Source organism: Dermacentor albipictus, chromosome 6, assembly GCF_038994185.2.
Source record: "Dermacentor albipictus isolate Rhodes 1998 colony chromosome 6, USDA_Dalb.pri_finalv2, whole genome shotgun sequence".
Classification (NCBI taxonomy): domain Eukaryota; kingdom Metazoa; phylum Arthropoda; class Arachnida; order Ixodida; family Ixodidae; genus Dermacentor; species Dermacentor albipictus.
The window spans coordinates 86,990,025-87,013,149 of NC_091826.1; the positions used below are offsets into that span (position 1 = coordinate 86,990,025).

Consider the following 23,125-nt stretch of genomic DNA (forward strand, 5'->3'; position numbering starts at 1 on the left):
CTTCACTACGCTATGCATAGCTTTTTTTTTTAAGGACGAGTATTAAATTTGTCCCGCGCGCTGTCGCCACACATTGTTCTCCGTTTTTACCCTGCGTCGTCATTATCGATGGTCTTGTGCTCTTAGCTTACCACGATCGATGTGAGTACAATAAAGTATTTTTTTTTTTAGTGGACGCGGAACGCAGATGCAGGGAAAGCACAAGCTCCTGCGCGTTTACTTAAGACTATGACACGAAAGCATGTATAAGCAGCATTTCGCACTGACAACGGACACACTCAGCAGCATAACTAATTAGTGGGGCAGTACATTTTTATATCACGTGAGCAGCCAGTTACAGGAGCTTTGTTATTTTCTCCCTCGCACAATAATTTGCTTGGCCATGTATGACATCCCTGAAGGAGGGCACCAGTTCTGTTAGGAACTACCGAACACGTTCTGCGTGTAGCTGAGTGTGAGCATTGCAGAATTCTAGCATTTCCAGCACCCACACATTGCGCGAAGGAAATAAATAAATCGAGTGAGGCATTGACGCGTGCACAGCCCTGTTTCGGTGGACGCTAGTTACATGCTGCTATTTCTTCTCGCGGTCACGAGTGCTCGAATAAGGCTCGTTTAGGTGCATGGAAAACATGGGACACGAAAACCGTCCAAGTAGTTCCGTGCAGTCTTGTTTATATGCCGCAACGTGAAAATGGGAAAACGGCTGCGCAAGTTACGAAGTCGGCACGTACACTCGAACGCTTTGCGCTTACCTTTCTTTCGCAATCAAAACGAAGTTTTGGGTACGAGCTGACCTCCGTGGGCTTTTGATCTGGAAAGTGAACCGAGCATACCGCAAAATAAACTCACCGATGGGTCGTAAACGGCACTGTAATTATGCTTTTATCGCAGGCCCGTAGCGCGGGAAGTCAAGACGCACACTATCGCGTAGTTCACGACAACAATGCGAATACCCTACCGAGCAAGTTTGCTGGGCACGAAGTCTTTTATGTTCAAAGCCACTATCCGATAGCGTCGGTTCTCAGGCGCCGCGGGAAACTTTTGCCCCGAGCACACTCCACACATTCCCACACAATTCTTGTGTCTCCGTGAACGCCGATCGCAGGGCTCTTGCACGAACAACTTGCGCTCTTGCTGTGCTGGTTGTTGGTGCGGCCAACGGCGGCACAGAGCCTCCGGGACGAATAACCTTTGAACATCCCGCTCAGCAGACGCAGTGAGAACACATCTAAAGCAAACAGCTTAGCAGGTACCGGCCAGGACACGTCTAGAAACACAGCAACACGTGAACAGGCCACCATCAGTGCAGCCACTTTCTCGCGTCTCCCCCAGTCCTCACCAGAAGGCAGCACCTGGTTTCGAGAGTAGCGGCGCGGCTGACGCTCGCACTACGAGGTTATTAAAAACCTGGTCTATAAAAACGCGGAAGACACGTAGACAGTGCGGTCCTTCGAATAATTTCTATTGTAATCGTGCTTACATGTATATGTTAAAGTGAGGAAAAAGGTACGTAGAACCGCCCAAGTGCAAAAAAAAACACAGCAAAGAAACAACAACAAATATTACGGCACAAGGAAGTAAAGGAGGAGAATGGTGGCAGCTACAGGCTGTAAGTTAATTCTCGTTAAACGCAAATACATAGATACAGAAAAGTTACCGCATGATGACTAGTAGAGAATCGCGCGATAGCTTCAACATAAACACGTAAGAAGCAATGAGCACGAAACATTACTGCTAACGTGGCCGACGTGTTATTTGGGAATGCGTGCTGATAACTCCAAATAGCCTCTTTAAAGAGGCGCCCGTCCCTGCGGCGAGCGTCGGCGTCTCTCGTGACCGAGCAGGATGAAAGAGCGAACGCGGAACGCAGCGGGAGATGAAGGACGGCGACAGCGAAGAGAGCACGAGTAGGAAAGCGGAGGAGGAGGGTATAGCGAAAGCGCGAGAAGAAAATCGGTAGTGCCGCGCAAGACTGGCTCTGCGGCGACTACGAGATGGCGCCAGAGTAGCGCACGTCGCCTGCTCACCGATGGCGCCACTCATACCATATATGGGAACAAAGCGCTGCATGACCGGAGTGATCTGTCTGCGGTGGCTGCTGTGGATCGCGCTCCCGCGTCACCCACGCGCTGCCTCTCGCGATCTCCCGATTAGCGAGGCAGTCGCGCCACAGTTCGCTCCGCTTGCAACGCGCCGCACGGGACAGATTGTCCGCGCCAGCCAGTATATCGCGAAACGAAAACACACATCGAGCTGCGCTCAAATTTCGCGTTAGGGAGTGTCGTATGGTATGGTATGAAGAACTTTATTTACGTCCTGAGGAATCAGTCTGGGACTGATGCGGGCCGCTCCCACGTCGGTACAGAGAGGCCGAGCCCCTCTGCCATCACACGGGCCCTCTGGACAGCCCTGAGTTGGTCCGCCAGCACTTCACTGTGCAGCATTCGCTGCCACCCCTGTTCACCTCGAGAACCATCACCGGCCAACGCCAAGCAGCGCCACAGCATGTGTTGTAAATCGAGCAAACCCCCACACTTACTACAATAGACTGAAACCCCGCAGTCCGGATTAATTTTATTCATGATGACCGGGTTAGGGTACGTCCGTGTCTGCAGAAGCCTTAATGTAACCGCCTGCGGCCTATTTAATTTAGGATGTGGCAACGGGAATGCCCTGCGCCTTAAGCAATAGTGCTTGGTGATTTCGTTGTAGGTTAACAGTTGGTCCCTGTACTCAGGAGCGGGAGATCCAGCCCCTTCAGGGAGTACACGGCACACTAATCCTCGTGCCTCCCTGTGTGCCACCTCGTTGAGGTTACGCGGGGCTCCCTCCACTGTCCCCATGTGCGCCGGGAACCAAGTAACGGTATGCGAAGTGATATCCCTACCCTGCAGCAGTCTGTTAGCCGGTTCCGCAACAAGTCCTCTCGAGAAGGCTGTAATCGCAGATCGCGAGTCGCTTCGTAGTCGTGGGTGAAATTTTTTCTTGTATCATTTGCTCTCATATCCCTTCTCCATGGTTGTCACTGATGTGACAGCTGCCGCAGCTAGGCAGTTACGGTGCGGCCTGCGGTACTTTGCATTTCCGCCATGGAATAAATAACCGATTCTTTTACTGACAGTGCATGGCAGCGAGAATCCGCTAGACGGAGTAAGTTTGATGAAAACGGAAGTAACTATCCGATCCAAGTTAACACGGTACGTAGGAAGCCCACACGCGTTCCTCAAAATGAAAGTCCCACTGTTGAAGAAAAATTATCCCTCATCCGGAAGGATCGAACAGGGCACCACCTCTTTAATGCATCCGTCGCTCTACCAAACCAAGTAAAAAGTATATGTAAAGTAGACTATGGTACACAGCGGTGCGATAGCGCATTGACGTTTCTGAGCGCGGGATCAGTTCAGACGATCTTCCTCACTCAAAGGCGCCTCGCACTGTCGCAGAGAGCGTGCAAGTCCACTCAGTAGTGTACCGAAGCAAGGCGTGACTTTCCCATGGCAGTTCGGTACGCCTTCATTTGCGCCTTTTTGTTCCCGGCGTTGACCCATCGCGTGGAAACGTTCTGTCACCGTTTGCACAAGCGTCCATCTCGCGACCCCTCCGGCACACATGCGCCCGACCACGCACTCTTTCCTCTCTGTCTTTGAGAGACACGCGGCTGGAACGGGTCAGCCGTGCCTTTTTCTTTCCGTCCATCCGTCATGGTCGTGACTCGAGAGATGCAGCACCAAGGCGCACGGCCGGCCCGTAGTAATGAGACCGGGCGATTATGTCGCTCACGCAAGGGGGGGGGGGGGGGGGGATTACCCTCCGGTCCTTCCTCCTGAGCCCCTTTGTTTTCTCGCCGTGGATCCCTTCTCTGCCACCATCGTGCGCATGCAGCTTCCCGCGCTGTCCGCTTTGCTTGACATCGGGGCCGTCGGAACATCAGGGGCCGAATTCACAACGCTTTTTTTTGTGTGTTCTTAAGTGATCCTTGCCATAGACGGGCCGCCTTCTCTAATGCTACGTCCAGAAACAGGATTGGGTAAAACGTTCTCTTACGAGCGATTGTAGCGCAAGAGCTCCTTCTAAATGCAGGCCAGTGAATCTTTACGTTGGACAATTGAATCCATTTCGCAAAACGCGCGCGCACACACACACACACACACACACACACACACACACACACACACACACACACACACACACACACACACACACACACACACACGCAATAGAAAAAGTGCTTAAATACAAAATTCACCCGCAGGTTGTCTCATGGGTTAAAAATATCTTATCTTGCACCGGCAGTTCGTGGTTGTAAACGGGGTTCAGTCGCGGACGCAGGAAGTTGCATCCGGTGTACCTCAGGTCTCCGTCCTGAGGCCTTGGCTGTTTTTATTTTGTATAAATGATATTGGCGAAGGTCTGATATCGCAGTTAAGGCTGTTTGCAGATGACCGCGTGCTGTATAGGGTGACTAGCAGCATGGATAATACCAGCCTGATTCAACAAGCCCTCAGTGACGCGTGCAGCTGCACCTAACCAAAACAGTCGCCAAGACACTCACTCGAAAGAACTCTTTAAATTTCTCTTACGCCTCGAATAACAATGCAATAGCTAAACTAACACAGTTCAAATACCTAAGTGTTTGGTACACCCCAGAAATATCACAGCAGAAGCAGGTTAACTACGTAACCGCTAAGGCGGGGAAAATGCTGGGTTTTCTTCGTATGAACGCCAGATTATTCAGCCAGTCTACACGAGAGCCGCTATACAAAACGTGCGTAACGTCCGTCCTCGAGTACGCCAGTGTAGTGTGGGGAGTGTGGGACCCTCCGACGGCACGTGACATCGATAAACTTGAGAGGGTACGGAATCTAGGTGCGCGGCACGTGTCAGGACTACAAAAAGTTAATTTCAGCGCTACGAGCGCTAAGGAAGAATTTAAATGGGATACCTTATAAGTACGACGCAGAAAGCTGCGTCTGGAGCTTTTGAACTTCATATATACTACGGTACAATTGGTACACAAAGGCACAAGTATGCTGTAATGGCGGCTCACTACAGGTCACAACGCGTGGGCCGTGAGCTAAAGGTACAAGAAGTTCTGCGCAAGACAGAACTGTTTAAGAAATCCTTTTTTCTTTCAACTACGCAAGAATGGGACAGGTTGCCTGCCGGTGTCGTCAACGTCGTGTCAACTGATATATTTTAAATGCGTGAGCATTTCTATGCCTACCCAACGAGAAATTTGCGCGTCACGTAAGACAATGAGTGACTCATACCCCCTTAAGCAATGGCTCATACCCCCATTAGCAAGCAAAAAAAATGCAATGGCTCATACCCGCGTAAGGCACAGACTGCAAGCGCCCAGCAGAATGAAGCGAACAGTGCATACATTCATTGAAATCACTTGTACAACCCACAGAACAGCATATGTTTCAATAAAGAACAAGCTCAAAACAAGCATCCCAACCGTTATTAAAGCGTTTAATACCCCCCTCAGAAGATGCGGTGGCGGTTTTGCGACAGCTTCGCTAAATTAACCTTAATTTACCTTAATTAACGCCAATTGTCGTGGGTTCGACTCCCACCAAATGTCGAGGATTGTGAGTACCTTAATTAACTCCATCTTAATCAACTGCGGCTAATTCACTTCACCTTAATTTAGACCAATGGTCATGGGTTCGTGGGTTCGAGTGCTGTAATGAACTCTATTTTAATTAGCGCTGCCTTATCATGTTCGCTATCGAGCATGGTAAGCGAACGACCGATGAGGGTTGATGAGGGTTTATACTTATCCAGTATTGTAACTAAATAAATACTGGTCGGATGAAGTTCCATAGGAGTGATAACGACACCGGGCTGCGTGGAGATGAGCAAGTGGCACAATGTTTTCGCATGCGCAGACAACTACCAGAGGAGTTCCTGCGTGATTTTTCTTTCCCTGCTGAAGAGGCTCAACTTTACCGTTTGTTAGACCGTTTGCAGCGAAGCTGTGTATGGCCAACGTTCAGTGTATTGTTGTTCTCCGTGAACAAAAACTATCATTATGCATGGCTCATGCCCCCGTAAGCAATAATGCTCCCGTAAGGAAGCAAAAAATGGAATGACTCATACCCTCGTAAAGCAGAGGCTACCAGCACTCAGCAAAGTGAAGCGAACAGTGCTTAAATGCTTTCTAATCACGCATACAACAAACAGAACAGCATGTCGAAAACGGTCATCATCAATGGCTCATACCCCCGTGAGCAATGGCTCATACCCACGTAAGCAAAGCAAAAAAGTAAAGCGCAAGAAAAGTCCCGTAGAGTTCATACTCACTTTGCGCGAATTAGTTGCGATGACACTACCCCTGTTGTCGTTGTCGGTGATTTCAATGTAGATGTGTCGGTGCCGAAAAGGGAGCGGTTTGCGCGTTCCGTGCTGCAGACATATCCATTGTGATGCCACACCGATCCAGCCCTACCGAGCACCGAGCGGCGTACCTGCGTCTATTTGACCTTATCAAAGAATGTGATTGCAGTTGCGAGTGAAATAATGACCACCGATCAGGACAATAAATGAGTGTGCGTACCTTTCGTCACGATGACCACCCTTCAAGACAATCAATGACTTCGTACCTTTGTTCAAAATGATGTGTCACCTCCGCGTCGTGTGGTAAACAGCTTCGCTGGTCAACCACCTTCACAGAGTGGAATGGCTCATGATTTTTGTTGTGTTGCCCACGTATAACTCAACGTATTTTGAAACTGCTCTAACGTTTGTTGAGCTTTCGTTCTTTTTTCTTTTTTGCGTCACACGTCGTGCAGAAAAAAAATATTATGTGAACGTTTTTAACTGTTTGTAACCCCCTCTCCACTGTAATGCCTTCTGGCGCCTGTTGCTACTGAACAAACAAACAAACAAACAAACAAACAAACAAACAAACAAACAAACAAACAAACAAACAAACAAACAAACAAACAAACAAACAAACATCTCGCAGATTCCCATTATTGTTTTAGCCGAGCCTTCTCACTTCCCACGCGCGCCTCTTGTGTGGTGACATACACAGCGCGAACCTTGAAGACGCCTCACGACATTCCTGGAGGTAGCATGGCCTGCGGAAGCTAGCATCACGAGGTGCGGATGTGAGCCATGTCGCCACGCATCTCGGCAACGTTAGCGCGTATACACGTTTTTTTTGTCTAAAGTTCGAATTTCTTTGCCACTTTAGGATTGAAGCATAAGCCGACGGTTTTTTTTTTCATTTGCTTAGCCGTCGGACAGTGGGACATGTCGTTCATCTAGAAATCAGCCCGTTAAATCAGTCGCGGCTATGGCGTTGTGCTGATGAGCACGAGGTAGACGGTTCGATTCCCGACCACAGCGGCCGCATTCCTACGGCGCTCAGGATGTGCAAATGCTCGCGTACAGCACTTTGGATGCGCGCTTTGTACAAAACATTACCGCAGATTCGCCAATAAATGCGATAGCGACATCTTAGAATATTACACGAAGTGTAAGACTCGTAGCTGTAGTGGCAGTATGAATTGAAAAGGGGTCCTCTATTGGAATCCCGCCGTCGGACTATTTTGTTTACGTTTATTAATTAAAGCGAACGTCTTTCTTAGCGACTTTACCATCACTATTCCGTATCGCGTATGTTACAAACCACTTTCCTGGGCCGAGCCCGGAGGTAGTGCGCTGCCCCGTCAATAAAATTGCATCATTTTGAGTTTCTAGCACTGTTATATTGTTTCACACGTTTAATATGTAAGTCTGAGAAGATTTCAAATAAAATACATGCACTGTCGGCGTTTTGTTTCGTGACGTTCGTTTGTTGACTGTCATTTTCAGAATTCTGAGAAATAATTTTGTCAAGAATGCAAGACCTGGTATGAGCAACTTTAGCGATGGAATGGCGTGGCACTATAACCCGCATATATACCGCATGTCATATAGCATGACGTGGCATATAGCATACATATACCTTAATATATATGCGGAACCTCACGGTGACGGCAAAACTTCGCATATACACCCGCCGTGCTTGCTTAGTGGCTATGGTGTTGGGCTGCTAAGCACGAGGTCGCGGGATCGAATCCCGGCCACGGCGGCCGCATTTCGATGGGGGCGAAATGCGAAAACACCCGTGTACTTAGATTTAGGTCCAAATTTCCGGAGTCCCCCACTACGGTGTGCCTCATAATCAAAAAGTGGTTTCGGCACGTAAAATCCCATAATTTAAATTAAAAGTTCGCATATAATTGCTATCGCAATAAAAAGGCTCGTGCTCCTGGAAACGTTCTTACGCTAACAGTGTTCGTAAAAGACAATGCAAGCCAATCATGGCGTCGGTCATATTATTAGCGAAGCATCATCATTAGCATTTTATTTATTTATTCGTACTGAGCACAATAAATACTACCTGCTTGTCCTCGCGACTTTGTGAATACGATTGCAATTTCGCCCCGTTGCAAACGTACGGAGGGAGTTGTACACAGTCGTCATCTCGCCAGTATAGGCGTAAAAAATGCAGCAGTGCTTTCTATTTTTTTTTTTTTGCAAAGCGAGGGGCTGTTCTGCGCCCTGTCAGGATTGGGGGCTCAATCCCATCGTCCGTGGTCCTTTGCCAAGATTGGAGTACGGCATGAATTCGAAGGTAGCTGGCCCATGCCGTCGTCCAACTTATTTACGCTGAGATCGTTGATGAAGTGAAGAACTGCTTCTCATCGAGAACGAGGAAAAGGGTTTATTTACAGAAATTAAATCAGTATAACATGACTGCTTGAGAAAAAAAGTATTAGTCCAACAGGACTGCATGAGAGAAGTGACTCAGTCTAACATGACTGCTCAAGAGAAGTGTTTTCAGCATTCGCACAACCACAGTTTTTATACACTCGATCCGCCGGTCCTACGACGCGGCGACTGTTCGTTTACTCATCACCAACGCGCCGCTGCTCAGAACAGTTTACGTACACAAAGGCAACCGGGCTCTGATGCCCGACGACGGCGTTGGCGGGTGCCGTTCCGGGAACTATCGTTGCCGATCGAGGGTCGCTCGTTGTTCCGTGCCACTCCGAACCGTGAGAAGCACAAAAATACGTCGTTCCCGCGGCAGCTTGTCCATGCGTGTCAAATCAGCTCCGCGTTGGGGAACTCCGGAATCATTGTTCACGCACCGAACTAGTTCCGTCACAATGTCGAAGGGGCTGGAGGAAGGCGGCGGATTCCAGCGCAAAGGCCGCTTCTTTGAACGCCTCCCAGCTGCAGCGACGGAGAGGGAGAGGTGCGCGTCGTGTCGCCCTGTCGTAACTGTGTGGCAATCTTGTTTCGCAGCTCGCCATTCTTGACAGCGCCTCCATGGGCCGGAAAGTCTCGACTGTCTAGCGCTGACAACCGCTAGGCAGGAAGAGGACGGCTGCTGGTCAGGGGGGGATTGATGTCTTGGCTCGCAGCGACCACTTGTGCATTGATGTCACCGCCCCAAAACATCCAACAAGGACAGGCAACTGCAAAATGAACCCCACAACACGGCTCTGCGCCGAGATGACGTGCATTGGCTCTCACTTTAGACTCGCTAGGCTTCAAAAAAAACAACAACAACATAAGTGCAGAAACAAAAAAAAATGCTACATTTCACTATGCCAATTTCTGAAGCAAATTCCTGCTGACAAATTCAGCAATTATTGGAGGCAATTCTGCCAAATGAGAGGGGATTTTCTTCGCCTAAAGAAAAGCTAACACTAGTAACCTTAAAATTTAGGCGGGACCCTCAAACGCAGAATTCAAATTAGCCTGCTCAAACCATCCGCATTGCTATGCAACTTTCCCTTCTTATATCTAACGGAAAAGTTGTACTCTTGGAGAGTGAGGCTCCATCGGAGCAAGCGGCCGTTTTTGTGTGACATTTGATTGAGCCACGTCAGAGGACAGTGGTCGGTCTCGAAGATGAACTTCGCTCCGTACAAGTAACACGACAACTTCTGGGCGGCCCAAACCAAACAACCCTTACAAAAAATTTTAGTAACATTTTATAAACAGTCTTTAGACAAATGTTACTAGAACCTATCGACATTCTATAAAACGTCTTTAGACACCGTAACAACTTCCTAGTAACCTCCTGCCGACTATTGGCCACCGATATTGAATTGAAAGTATAGATATAAAATGTCGATAGAATTCTTACCGACTGCTTATTATCTTATGTCGTTAGAAAGTGTCAACTGTGAAGCGACTATTTATTGACCACCTTTATACATCCTAACTACTTGCTAGTAACATCCTGTCGACTATTCGCCACAGATAGTTGACAGGATATTACTAGATAGTCGTTAGGATGTATAAAGGTGGTTAATAAATAGTCGCTTCACAGTTTTTAGAAAGTACATAAAAATTTTATCCAGAGGTAATTACTTTTGCAATTATATATTGCAAAAGTAAGCTTTGATTATCTCTGAATAAAATTTTTATTTGCTTCATAAAAACTGTGCAATGACTATTTATTAACCACCTTTATATATCCTAACGACTTGCTAGTAACATCCTGTCAACTGTCTTTGGCGAATAGTGATTGCCAAGTGGCTAGGTGTGGCATGCAACAGAAGAAGACGGGTTTCCATTTGTGCTTGAACACATCCATTTAATATCCCCGGGCTAGTAAGGAGGACGAGTTCTCCAGCTGCCCTGGAAGTAGGCTGAAATGTTGCGTTGTGTAGTCTAGAAATGAGAAGAAAAAAGGCAATATATTAGTTTTGCTACAGTGACATGAGACAAGAAGTGCCATGAGAAGTGCACAAGAGACAAGCTTTCAATCCTGTGAGCTATAAACATCTCCACCTGTTTTGTGCAAAGTCCTAAAAATGCATGAAATGACTGAATTCGTGCATTAAAGCTGGGAGCGTGATGGATGTGCATAACACCAACAGATGCACGACACATAAACTCTATCGTACCAATTGTCATCTACAAACAAAAGCTGTAAATCAACTTCAGTTTAATGAACTTCGATATTCGTATTGTGACTAGTACATGGAAGTTTTATGTGTGAATTATCTTAGGAAAGGCAAGGTGTCAGTCATAACTATGCTGCAGCTTTGCTTGGGCACAGGTACATAGAAGAGTTGATTTTTATGTTGCACTTAAGAAACACGAAATGATACAAGCAACATGTAAGCAGTTCAACAGGCATTACGGACGTTCTACAGCAAGATTACAAAATGCCTTTGTTGTGCAGGCAGACATTGTCAAAGTGAGCTTGTTACTAAACATGTTAGCTTTCCACAAGACAGGATATTATATTATCAGTGCATTCACATGACCAGGGCCTCTATCACAAAAATACACACGCCAACAGTAATGACAATTTTCTAGTTATGGTGGCAAAGCTTGCATTATAATATGCTATTATAATCAGGTTAATAGCTATTTTAGCAGGAAAGAAAGGAGTATACCCTAAGATAGCATTGAAATTGCCATGAAAGGAGTTTTGTTGAAAACTGCACAAAGAATATTAAGATGCTTCTTTGTGACATACATACCTACTATGGTGTTGACCTTCTTGGAATCCAACGGATCCTTCTGTGGAAGGCATTTGACAGCCGCCCAAATAAGGACCTCCCTTCAACGTCTTCTATTGAAAAAGGAGCTTTAAGGAGGCCCTCCGCGAAGTGAAAGCCTGAGTTGTTAGCATCCAGGCACAGCCTCTTCAGCAGGCCCTTTTCAACGTATACACTGTCACCGATGTCTACCTGTGAAAGAATACAACAACCAAAGATTCATTTTATACGCATTTGATCAAGGAATGGTTAGGAAGTAGGGTAAGGTTTGCAAAAACGGAAGTCGCTGCTTCTTGTTGATTCGGTTTAAAGAACAAAGCAGCCTTACGTATACCATACATGCATTGTACTGAGCTGTGTACTTTTACGTAAGACTAGAAAGTATTGGGAACTTCAATGCGAAAGAAAGACATGCATCTGCCTAGAACTAAGCAAATGTGTGCCACCCCTTGACACAGAGTGAGATCTGGTGCTGTTTTAGTGATTAGCAGACATTGAAAGCTTCAAGCCTCATCGAGTATAGGGCCAAGCTGTGCTCGATTAGTGGCGCACAAGTGCTCGAGAACTATTAAACAAGATGCAATTGTCTTCAAATACAATTCTGACTTCCCCTTGCAGGCATGCACTTTTAAATTTACTGACTGCACTTGGGTGTAAAGATTTTGTCTGACAGAGTGAATAAACAATATACGCAAGCAGCATTCTCATAGTTAGCGTAGTCTTTAATAGGTACTGATACCTTCAATTTAGAAAGCGCTGTATATTGGGCCTCATCAAACTAATTTCACAAAAGGTTTGTCAAGGTAGAAGCATAGAACTTTAGTCATTAGAAGACAGGTGAAAGTAGTTAATTATTGCAATTATTACTGAAAATAAATTTCAGACAGCTCATCCCAATGAGAAATGGATGCAAGCAGTTTGTACATGCCACATAAGCATTTAGATATCAAAAATAGGGATTAGAGAAAACCTTCCCTTAGAGGTTCATTATTACAAGCAGCCATGCCCTCGAGAAGACATAACTTCTTTTTCTGTAGGCAGAAAGAGGCTCGAGTATTTTATTGACACATATATGTGCCCATGCATATATGTCATCTCTGTTGTAAACCTTTTTTTCATGTACATGCAAGGTGTGTTTATAACATCTCATTGTGCACAAAATTTGCGTAATAATTTAAAGACCGCGATTTTGTAGCGATGGTATTCCTTTGCGCTATTCGTTAGTAGGCTGACCGACGCCCCGGCCCGTGCTACGTACTGCAGCTGCCGGCCGTTAGCGGTGGGCGAGAAGAGTGATATAGAATCGAGGGGTAAGTATTGCTACAAAATCGCAGTCTTCAAATTATTACGCACTGCCGAACGAACACAAACTTTCAATGTGTTTTCATAATTGTGTGCCCATTCAGGCATAGCAATCAAGGCGGGTAGCAGAATGCAAGTACGCTGTAACATCAGAGGAAGCTTTCGCGAAATTGCTTGCTAAATGTGCACAGCAACATGGCTAACATGCGATAGGAAAGCGCTTTGCTCTTGCTAGTTACACAACGCTCATTACGCAAATCATAAGCTTCAAGAATGCGCGCAAGCGCCAAACTTTCTTACCTTTCAAGACTTGGCAAACGCTCCTTCGTCTAACAGGTACAGAAGCACCGACGTTTCTCTGGCGCAAGCACTGTAGAACTGCCGATGAACTCCAGCTCCACAAAAGCACAACCTTCAACAGTCTTCCAAACACTACAATTCGAAGCCCCAGTACCAGACTTTTGACGAGAGCGCCGGCAGGCAGCTCGGCAGAACAAAGGCAGTTCGGACGGGAGCTGTACTAGGGCACTCACTGACGACACTGGTGGATCGCTCGAAACACACGGCGAACTAATGGCGTTACACGAGTCCGGAGGGTTTGGGATGGTCACTGCACACAACAAGCAGCACGTTTTGTCTAGGCACTTCTAAAATTTACCTCAAATACCACCTTACTGCAGGGAGCACTAACGACAACCAACGTGGTGTGTCGACCAAACAAATACTACAGTAGCGCCACTCTGCGGTTTTTTAGAAAAATGTATCTTAAATGAAAAAATTGCGTGTTTTTTCCTAATAGCATTTGATAGAGTCTTTTAATAAATTTATTTGGTCCAGAAGTGTGTACTTTGTACTTTGTGATACGAAGTTTAAGGAAATGTATATATAATAAAAACTAAGCGGATGTTGCCTTCAAGATTCGCAATTGCTTCAGGTGCATGCAGGTTGCAAAAGCATGGCCTTCGAGATCAGACTGTCACTCAAAGGAAGCCGTAGTAGGAGGCGGAGAGGCATTTAGGCCCCAATAATTGGGTTTACAGTGCCTAGATAGGCTTCCTTATTTATAAAGTGTATACGGGGACTTCAGCCGAACCATGAGCGAGCTATACAGACGCACGCGGTACGATTCGGTGTCCGATCCGACGTGCGGCGCTGCATGCTACGGCATGAGCGGCGCGTAAGCTCCGCCCACATCCAACTCCCCAGCTTGAGTTGATATTCACGTCGAGAAACGCAATATAAACAACTCTGCACCACACTGCTTCGCTTTACGCGAAGGCTGTCGATAAAATTATGCCCCTGTGAGTGACAGAACACTTCACGACGGCGGGTTGTCCACTGACGGCTCCGCTAAAGCCAGCGATAGGGCCGGTAGGCATAGCTAGGCGGACGCTGCAGCCGACGGCGCTTGCGATCCAGTCCGAGCTCGTCGAAGAGTGCTTATTTTTGCCAAAACAATGAACACTGTACACTTAGGTCGGCCGTAATTAAATACAATTGGTTTACTCGACGCAGTCGTTGCGAAGGGCAAACGTGCAAGCGAAGCGAGCGGCCTCGCTCAGACGGTCGGTGTGTGATGTCTGCTCGCGAAATGCCCTCGCGTCGCGGCTCCCGATCTCACCAGTAGCTTAGCGCTAGTGTACAAGGCGCTGGTTTGCGTAACAGGCACACGTTCGAGATAATTTTACTGAACTGGTAACTATTTCATGTCAGAAACAAACTGCAGCAGGCAAGGAAAAAGAATAACTGCGAGAAACCGGAAAGCCAGCGCCGCCTCCGTGGAGGGAACGTCAGAGAACGTCGCATGCCAGCCGCGCTGCCAATGGCTGCGGCCAGACGACGGTGCAGTTGTCGGACACGTCGAACGATGAAAATCTGCCCGGTTTGTCGCACGCCGGACGTCCGATCCGGCGCTTCGGCACGGCAAAACACCTCGATTCGGGCTGCAGTTTCGGCGCGTCAGACGCCGGATCGGACACCAAATCGGACCGTGTGTCTCCCGCTTTAGTTGGCGAACACGAGCCGATCAGCGCGCCGTCTAGTGCGATGGTGCATGGCCTACGGGCTTCTTTGACACCTACTGAGCACAAATTCATGATCACCGCTCATATACACGCTTCCCATGGCACTAGCTGTCGTGTTTTCGAGAATACGTGCCCACATCTTGAATTGGTGAGACCATATTTTCTCTTAGCGTCCGGTATTAGAAGCATTTTTTTTTCTATGAACATTCTACTATCATCTGTTACTAGGAAGTTGATTAAAAATTAGGAAAACAGTTACTGTGCAAAAAAAAACATTTTTTTAAATGCAGCCAGTCTTTGCATATTCATTTATAGTTCAGATGCTGTTATATGTTCATTTTTCACTAAATCATTTTTAACAACTTTGTAGTAACCAGTGTTACTAGAAAGTTGATTGCAAATTGTGGAAAGTTACACCTGTCCATGAAACAACACTGTCTTGCACCAGCTATGTTCACTGAATAATTATAACCTTATTGAATAATATTCATGCATGTTTTGTAACTTGGGTTATGTACTTTAAGAACATAATTATTTTTATTACCTTCCTATTGAATCGTGTTTTTAAAAAGTTAAAATAGTGTGTCTTAACTTTCTAGTAACTTTCTTTTTACATACTGAAGTTAGAAAAGAAGTAACCAACTTTCTTTTGACAAACGTTACTAAAAAGTAAAAGTCAATAGGATGTTACTAAAGTTGATAGGATGTTGATAAAAGTTCTAAAGAAAGTAAGGAAGCATTTTTGTATGGGAAGCGCATTCCTTCTCTGAAGCGCTGTAGGCTTCCTCTCTTACATTTAGTTTACGGCTGGCGTAGAGGATAGGATGCTCCTCGTTATCGTCGCCGACCTGACTAAGTACCACGCCCATACCTCTGTCGCTTGCGTCGCATTGAACTATGAATTCCTTTGTGTAGTCTGGCGCGCGAAGCACAGGGCGAGAAACCAATAGCGTTTTCAAACTTTGGAAAGCGTTCTCTTTGTCCTTATCCCAGTGTACGTTACTCGGTGCTCCCTTTCGGAGGGCGTCTGTTAATGGACTTGCCAATTGCGAGTAATTCGGAATGTGCCGTTGATAGCACCCCACAAGTCCCAAAAATGAACGAAGGTCCGTTTTCGGGCGCGGCTGAGAAAATTCTCCAATCGTAGCTATTTTCAGCTCCGCCGGCCGTCTCATGTCCTGACCGACAACATGGCCCAGATAAGTAACCTGTGAACAACCGAACCTACACTTTTCCGCTTTCATCGTTAAGCCGGCTTCAAACGTACGAAGCCTCGCATTCTTGTCGTAATAGACTTTGGCGTTCTTTTGAGCTATTGCCATGTTCTTTCCGACTAGTTCTTGGTTTGCGCTTAGCCGTTCCAGTAAATTTAGCACGTATTCAACCACTGTCGGAATCTCCCCTCTTTCCTCCCACATCTCTCTTAACATTCTCAGTGGAGACCGGAGTGTCCTCCCATACACTAGTTCTGCTGGTGAGAACCCTGTCGCCTCATGTGGAACCGTTCGCAAAGCAAACAAAGTTGCCGGCAGACAGTTCTCCCAGTCCTCCTTGTGCTCGTAACAGAGCGCACGCAAAACTCGCTTAAGCACTGAATGCCACCTCTCTACACTGTTTGACTGAGGGTGATAGACAGAACTGTGTATTAACTTTACCCCGCACTTTTGCAAGAATGTGGAAGTCAGTGCGCTCGTGAATACTGACCCTTGGTCTGCCTGAATTTCGGCTGGAAACCCAACTCGTGCAAACACTGTCAAAAGCGCGTCTACTACTTCGGTGGAGCTGAGCTCTTTCAAAGGGATCGCTTCTGGAAACTTGGTAGCCGGACACAGCATGGTAAACAAGTACCTGTAGCCTGATTTTGTTTTTGGAAGAGGCCCCACCGTGTCTATTACCAGTCGTCTGAAAGGCTCTGTTATTAAGGGCACTACCTTCTGTGGAGCTTTCCATGTCTCTCCTGGTTTACCAGAACGCTGGCAGGCGTCGCATGATCTTACAAAGTTTTCTACATCCTTGAAACAGCCAGGCCAGTAGTATTCCATAAGCAATCTTTCCTTTGATTTGTTTATGCCTAGGTGGCCGGACCACCCATTTCCATGACAAAGACTCAAAAGGTCCTGCCTATACTTAGTAGGTATGACTAACTGATCTAAAATCCAACCCTTTCGATCTCTGTAATGCCGATACAACAATCCTCCTCTCTCATGTATCGTTACGTTGCGCCTAGCAATGCCTTCTTTAGCTGTGTCATGTAATTTTGCTAAGCTCTCATCATTCTTTTGCTCAGCTGCCAGTGACTCTCTATCCACGCGTAAGAGTTGATCAAAGTTCTTTGAGGCTGGTGATAATAACGACCCTGTCTCGCTTGTGAGCGCGTCTGCTTGCTCTTCCTGCAGGCTAGAACTCTGACACTCTAGTGCTACGCTCTCATTGAGCTGGTCAGCTGGCAGGCTCTCCTCAACTGTTCTTTCGTCCCTCGGGCCTAGCTCGGATTCGGGTATTGAAGTTATCCCCTTTTCTGCTTCCGCTGGAGGAGCTTGAGCATTTTCAGCCGAAAGCGCCGCGATCTTACGAGCTTGGCCTCGGGTCAATGCCTGTACTATGCCCTCTCCCAGTTTGAGCCCTCTGTCACGCAGTAACTGATTCGAACGATTCGAAAAGATGTAGGGATACTGCAGTGACAAAAATTTGGAAACTGCAGCCTCAGTCTCTAGCTCCCCGAATGGTCCACTGATTTTGACTTTGGCCATGGGCAGACACACGCTGTGTTCTTCTACAACCTGTTTTATCCACGCTACTTCTCCGGTAAAGTCATCTACCATCACGTAAGACGGATGGACAATGTCCAGCGTGGCGGCACTGTCTCTTAGCACTCGGCATGGTTTTCCATAAACTTGCAGGTCGTGGAGATATGGACTTAAAAGTTCCATATTCTCATCTTTTTCCTCCACGTAGGAAAAAAACTACGCTAGACTTCTCGCAGTTTACAGCTATATGTCCCAGTTTGTGGCATTTGTAACAGCGAATTGGTCTAACAGATTCGAATTTTCTTTTCTGTTCTTTTTGTGCGGTTTCTCCGTTAAGTTTCTCCTCGCTCTTTTCTGCGGGCTTTTCCGCCATGTCTACAGGCTCGGATCGTCTAGTTTGCGCACCCTTTTTGAACGGAAATGGTTTCCGCGGTCCATTTCGACCGTCCCAGTTTCCCTCCTCGGCGTTCAACTTTCTACGGCTTGCGTACTCTTCGGCTAATTCAGCCGCCCTTTCCACAGTGTTTACATTACCTCTGTCTTGCACCCACAGTTTCACAGCTTGGGGGATGGTTTTGTAAAACTGCTCTAGACACATGCATTCAATGATCATGTCTCTGCTGTCGTACGCTTCCGCGCTTTTAAGCCACTCGACTAGGTTGGCCTTTAAGCTATATGCAAACTCCGGATAGCCCTCGCTATCTTTCTTGCCTGTGCTCCTAAACCTTTGCCGAAAAGCTTCGGCTGAAAGGCGGTATTTCTTCAGGAGACTAGCCTTAACTTTTGCATAATCATATGCATCCTGCACACTCAATCTGGCGATTACTTCCGCCGCCTCACACGGCAACATAGACAGCAACCGCTGCGGCCATGTATTCGGGCCGAAGTTCATCTTTTCGCAAGTCCTTTCAAAATTGCATAGGAACAAGCCTATGTCGGTCCCGACCTCAAATGGCTTTAATAGCCTGTCCATGCGGTACGATTCTGCCTCACTTGATCGTCCCAGAGCGCCTTCACTTCCTTGAGGCAACTCCAAACGTTTGCTTTCAAGTTCAAGTTGCATTTTCCTTAACTGAAACTCGCGATCTTTATCGCGTTCCTCTCTCTCTCTCTTTTCTCTTTCTCTTTCCCGTTTCTCTCTCTTTTTGAGAAGTTCCATTCCCATTTCAATATCTTCCTCACTGGCCTGATTGGAAATTAGCTCCAATAATTCCGATTTGAGCATTTCTTTGCGTACATCTAGGCCCAGTTCCTCACCAACAATCAACAACTCGTCTCTCAGCAGTGTCCTTAACTCCATGACTGCTGCTTTACTGCCTTGATTCTGCTCTCTAAATCTAGCTAGAAAAACGCAACCTAGCTAACACACAACAATCTAGCTTCCCTACTGTTCTAAACAGAACAACCACAAAATGAAGCCTAGAGAGTCAAAGCAAAAACCAAGCACTCACCGCAGATACGGCACCATGTCGCAAAGTCCATCTCACCGCTGTCAGCCAGTTGTCAGGATTGGGGGCTCAATCCCATCGTCCGTGGTCCTTTGCCAAGATTGGAGTACGGCATGAATTCGAAGGTAGCTGGCCCATGCCGTCGTCCAACTTATTTACGCTGAGATCGTTGATGAAGTGAAGAACTGCTTCTCATCGAGAACGAGGAAAAGGGTTTATTTACAGAAATAAAATCAGTCTAACATGACTGCTTGAGAAAAAAAGTATTAGTCCAACAGGACTGCATGAGAGAAGTGACTCAGTCTAACATGACTGCTCAAGAGAAGTGTTTTCAGCATTCGCACAACCACAGTTTTTATACACTCGATCCGCCGGTCCTACGACGCGGCGACTGTTCGTTTACTCATCACCAACGCGCCGCTGCTCTGCAGAACAGTTTACGTACACAAAGGCAACCGCGCTCTGATGCCCGACGACGGCGTTGGCGGGTGCCGTTCCGGGAACTATCGTTGCCGATCGAGGGTCGCTCGTTGTTCCGTGCCACTCCGAACCGTGAGAAGCACAAAAATACGTCGTTCCCGCGGCAGCTTGTCCATGCGTGTCAAATCAGCTCCGCGTTGGGGAACTCCGGAATCATTGTTCACGCACCGAACTAGTTCCGTCACAATGTCGAAGGGGCTGGAGGAAGGCGGCGGATTCCAGCGCAAAGGCCGCTTCTTTGAACGCCTCCCAGCTGCAGCGACGGAGAGGGAGAGGTGCGCGTCGTGTCGCCCTGTCGTAACTGTGTGGCAATCTTGTTTCGCAGCTCGCCATTCTTGACAGCCCATAGCTGCTACCCACGTCTAAGCTCGCCCTCGCGTTCAACGGTCGCAGTGGTCGGTGATTGGGCCCTGTCGCTGAGAACAGGAGGTCGCAGGTTCGATTGTTGAGAAATGCATTGCGCGCTCGCATGCGCATATACTTAAGTGCATGCTACAGAGACCGGCAAGACTAAACCAGCAGCCACCACGCGTTCGAGGTATAGCTAGCCCGGGGGTCGTTTACGTCGTGACGATTGTTTTCACTTTCCCGTGCTTTCTTTGTTCTTCTGAACTTGACGTTACAGCGCAAACATCTAAGACGAGCCACAAAAGGAAGACACGACACACACTGGCGCTGACTAACAACTTCTTTATTTCTTCGTCGTCGATGCATATATATATACCTAGGCCACACAACCGCGCAGCCGCAGAGAATACAATACTGACATCTGCCAACTAATCGCATACGCAAACGTAGGAATTCAAATTCTGATGGGTGCAGGGACAAAGATATGTCACTGATGCAATTATTGCCTCGTCTTTTTATGTGGTACGCCTCTGAGGCAAGCCGCGCAAGAATGAGCATGCGCGGCTTGCGTGGCCTAGATATATATATGCATCGACGATGAAGAAATAAAGAAGTTGTTAGCGCCAGTGTGTGTCGTGTCTTCCTTTTGTGGCTCGTCTTCGGTGTTTGCGCTGTAACGTTAAGTTCAGAATTATCTACCAACTAGGCCCCAAATGAAGTTTTACTGAAATTCCTTTCTTTGTTCCTTTATTTTCGCCGTCGGCTTGCTTGAGGATGGCGTGACGCTGTTATCACCGTGATCAGCCATCTAGCGCTCGGGGCATTGGTGTATGGCGCCCAGTGACCAATCCTCGTGGTTAACGGTGCCACTCCACCGTGCTAGCCTGTAAACGTATTGCGATGGTCGTTCGCGGCAATCTTGGAAGTAGGGTACGCGGTTCAGTAACGCGCCCAATTGATAAAAAAAAAAGTATGCGTATATCTTCCTTCCGTTCGGTAATGTGGTTATCATTCTTTCAGAATTTTACCCAGTCCGTCCGTCTGCCTGTTTTTGTGTCTTTGTCTCTAACCTCTTTCACGCCAACTTGGGCCATTAGATACGCGTCACCGGGTTTGTGTGCTACTTTTAAATGAACGCAATGATGATTTCTGTCGTCATCAAGGCACCTCGTCATGCCCAACATCACCATTGACACAGCGCGAAGAAAAAGAAACGTTCTCCGCGTTGTCTAAGTCGAGCGCGCTAACCACTGAGCTACCGCGCAACAACAGTGCTGGGCAGTAAGTGCAAGGCATTACGCTCCACACTCCAGTGGGAATAGTGACGGATGTGCGTGTATTTAGGAGGCCAGAACGAAGATTGCGGTAGCGAATGAGGATTACACTGTGTGGCATAACTTAGGAATTGTTCTTGACATTACGGTGGTGCGCTTGCGTAAAATTCTCCCTTGTCATGTTGGTGAAAGTAGCAAACCAGCTAACCAAACAATGAGGCTGACCTAAGAGAGTGGAGGAAGGAATCAGAGAAGCTCGTGCACCCGCGAAGAGTATTCGAAGTTCAAATTCTTCAAAGCCCTTACCAGGAAAGAGGTAAGGGGTTCATTGTGCGCGGTTGTTGTCTGAGGAGAGGAGGAAGGCGCCCGTCCATGCATTTAATGTCGGCGCGGATGTGCCGGCAGCCACGATACCGCAAAATCTCACGTACAAGTACGACATTTTCTCAACAGAATTTGGTGGCTTACATTTTTCACCTTGTAGCGTTTCGCTGTTATTACGGGTCACATGAGAGCCGGGCCGTGAGAAAAATTTTTTTTTTCTGAACGAGCAAACAGCGGTGGTGGCGTTTTATCATTGTCACGTACGTTTTAAGGATGCTTATTCTTGTGATTTCAATGAAATTGGTATTTTGATAGTTCAGCGGTTTGTCCGTCCTCTCTTTCTCATTGCATTGTGTAATTTCGCTCTGTAGCTTCAAGTAGGGATTACCACCACGCCCAGCGCATGGTTCTTTTTGGCAAAGAGTGGTCTGGCGCACTTATGGCTGCGACTCTCAAGTCACGAACCTCAGCTCGCTGATATATGGTTCAATAGAAAGTACACTAAATCAGTGCATTGTGTCACAAACATACGGGGCTGAAATTTGCATAACAACGAAACTTGCGAACAAGCTAAGGACGTCGTAACGAACGACAGAATGAAAAATGATGGTCTTTGACAAATAGGAAGTCGGCTGTATGGGTTACAAAGCAGACCGGAGTAGCCGACGTGCTAGGTGACATTAAGAGAGTGAGAAATGGAGTTGGGCAGGCCATGTTGTGCATAGGGTAGACAAATGGTAGTCTGTTGTAGTTAGACAATAGGCAGTCTGTTGCAGTCTGATACCGTGGAGAGCTAGCTGGCGTGATAAATGTAGGGAGTTTGCACGCATAATTTGGTGCTTAGCTGGCATAGACAGGGGTAACTGTAGATCGCTGGGACAAGTCTTCGTCTCGCACTGGACAATCAATCAATCAATCAATCAATCAATCAATCAATCAATCAATCAATCAATCAATCAATCAATCAATCAATCAATCGATCGATCGATCGATCGATCAATCAATCGATCAATCAATCAAATGCTTATTATAGTGCACAGAGGCAGCTACGGAGCCTTCGTACAGGTGCACTTAAAGAAGCAATACGCGAGACAAAATGTACAGGGAAAATAAACGTAGTAGACGAAACAATGTGAGATATGGAAACAGAAACAAATAGGGGAACAGAAAACGAGGAGGCGGACGTAAAAGGTGGGCTAATCCTACAAGATGATTATATACATCCATACAAAACACAGGAAATGAACTCTGAAATATGTCAATGCACGCAAATACTTATCACCTAACTTTTGGAGTCGTGCCATAGGACAGTCTCTTGCAAGGAAGCCGCGCGGAATACGGGGAGTGCTCTCTGGTATACTTTTGCAGCACGGAAAGTTGCGCGTTTTGTAGGCAAGCTTAGCGTTTTGTCGAAGTACACACCAATATATTTCATTTCATCGACCCTGGGGGTGAAGCATACCGGAGGGTGTATCAGAATTGTACATGGTGTGCTTTCCGTGCATTTCTTAATACCATAGTTTTGAAAGCAATTAAGAGTAGCCTATTGTCTCTGTACCAGTTTGAGAGTGAAAAATGTCTTTTTTCCGTGCATTTCTTAATACCATAGTTTTGAAAGCAATTAAGAGTAGCCTATTGTCTCTGTAC

The 23,125-nt window shown here is 46.9% G+C and overlaps 1 protein-coding gene and 1 long non-coding RNA gene across 2 annotated transcripts in view; one reads left to right on the plus strand and one right to left on the minus strand.

The window, feature by feature from the left end:
- The window catches only part of Rab23 (RAS oncogene family member Rab23), a 120,147-nt gene that overhangs the window by 52,064 nt on the left and 44,958 nt on the right, over positions 1–23,125 (plus strand). The window lies entirely within an intron of this gene.
- LOC139046961 (uncharacterized) lies at positions 10,595–13,570 on the minus strand. The gene is made up of 3 exons (XR_011507006.1): positions 13,134–13,570; positions 11,514–11,723; positions 10,595–10,692 (listed from the first exon to the last, which is right to left on the minus strand). It is a non-coding gene; the product is annotated as an uncharacterized lncRNA (long non-coding RNA).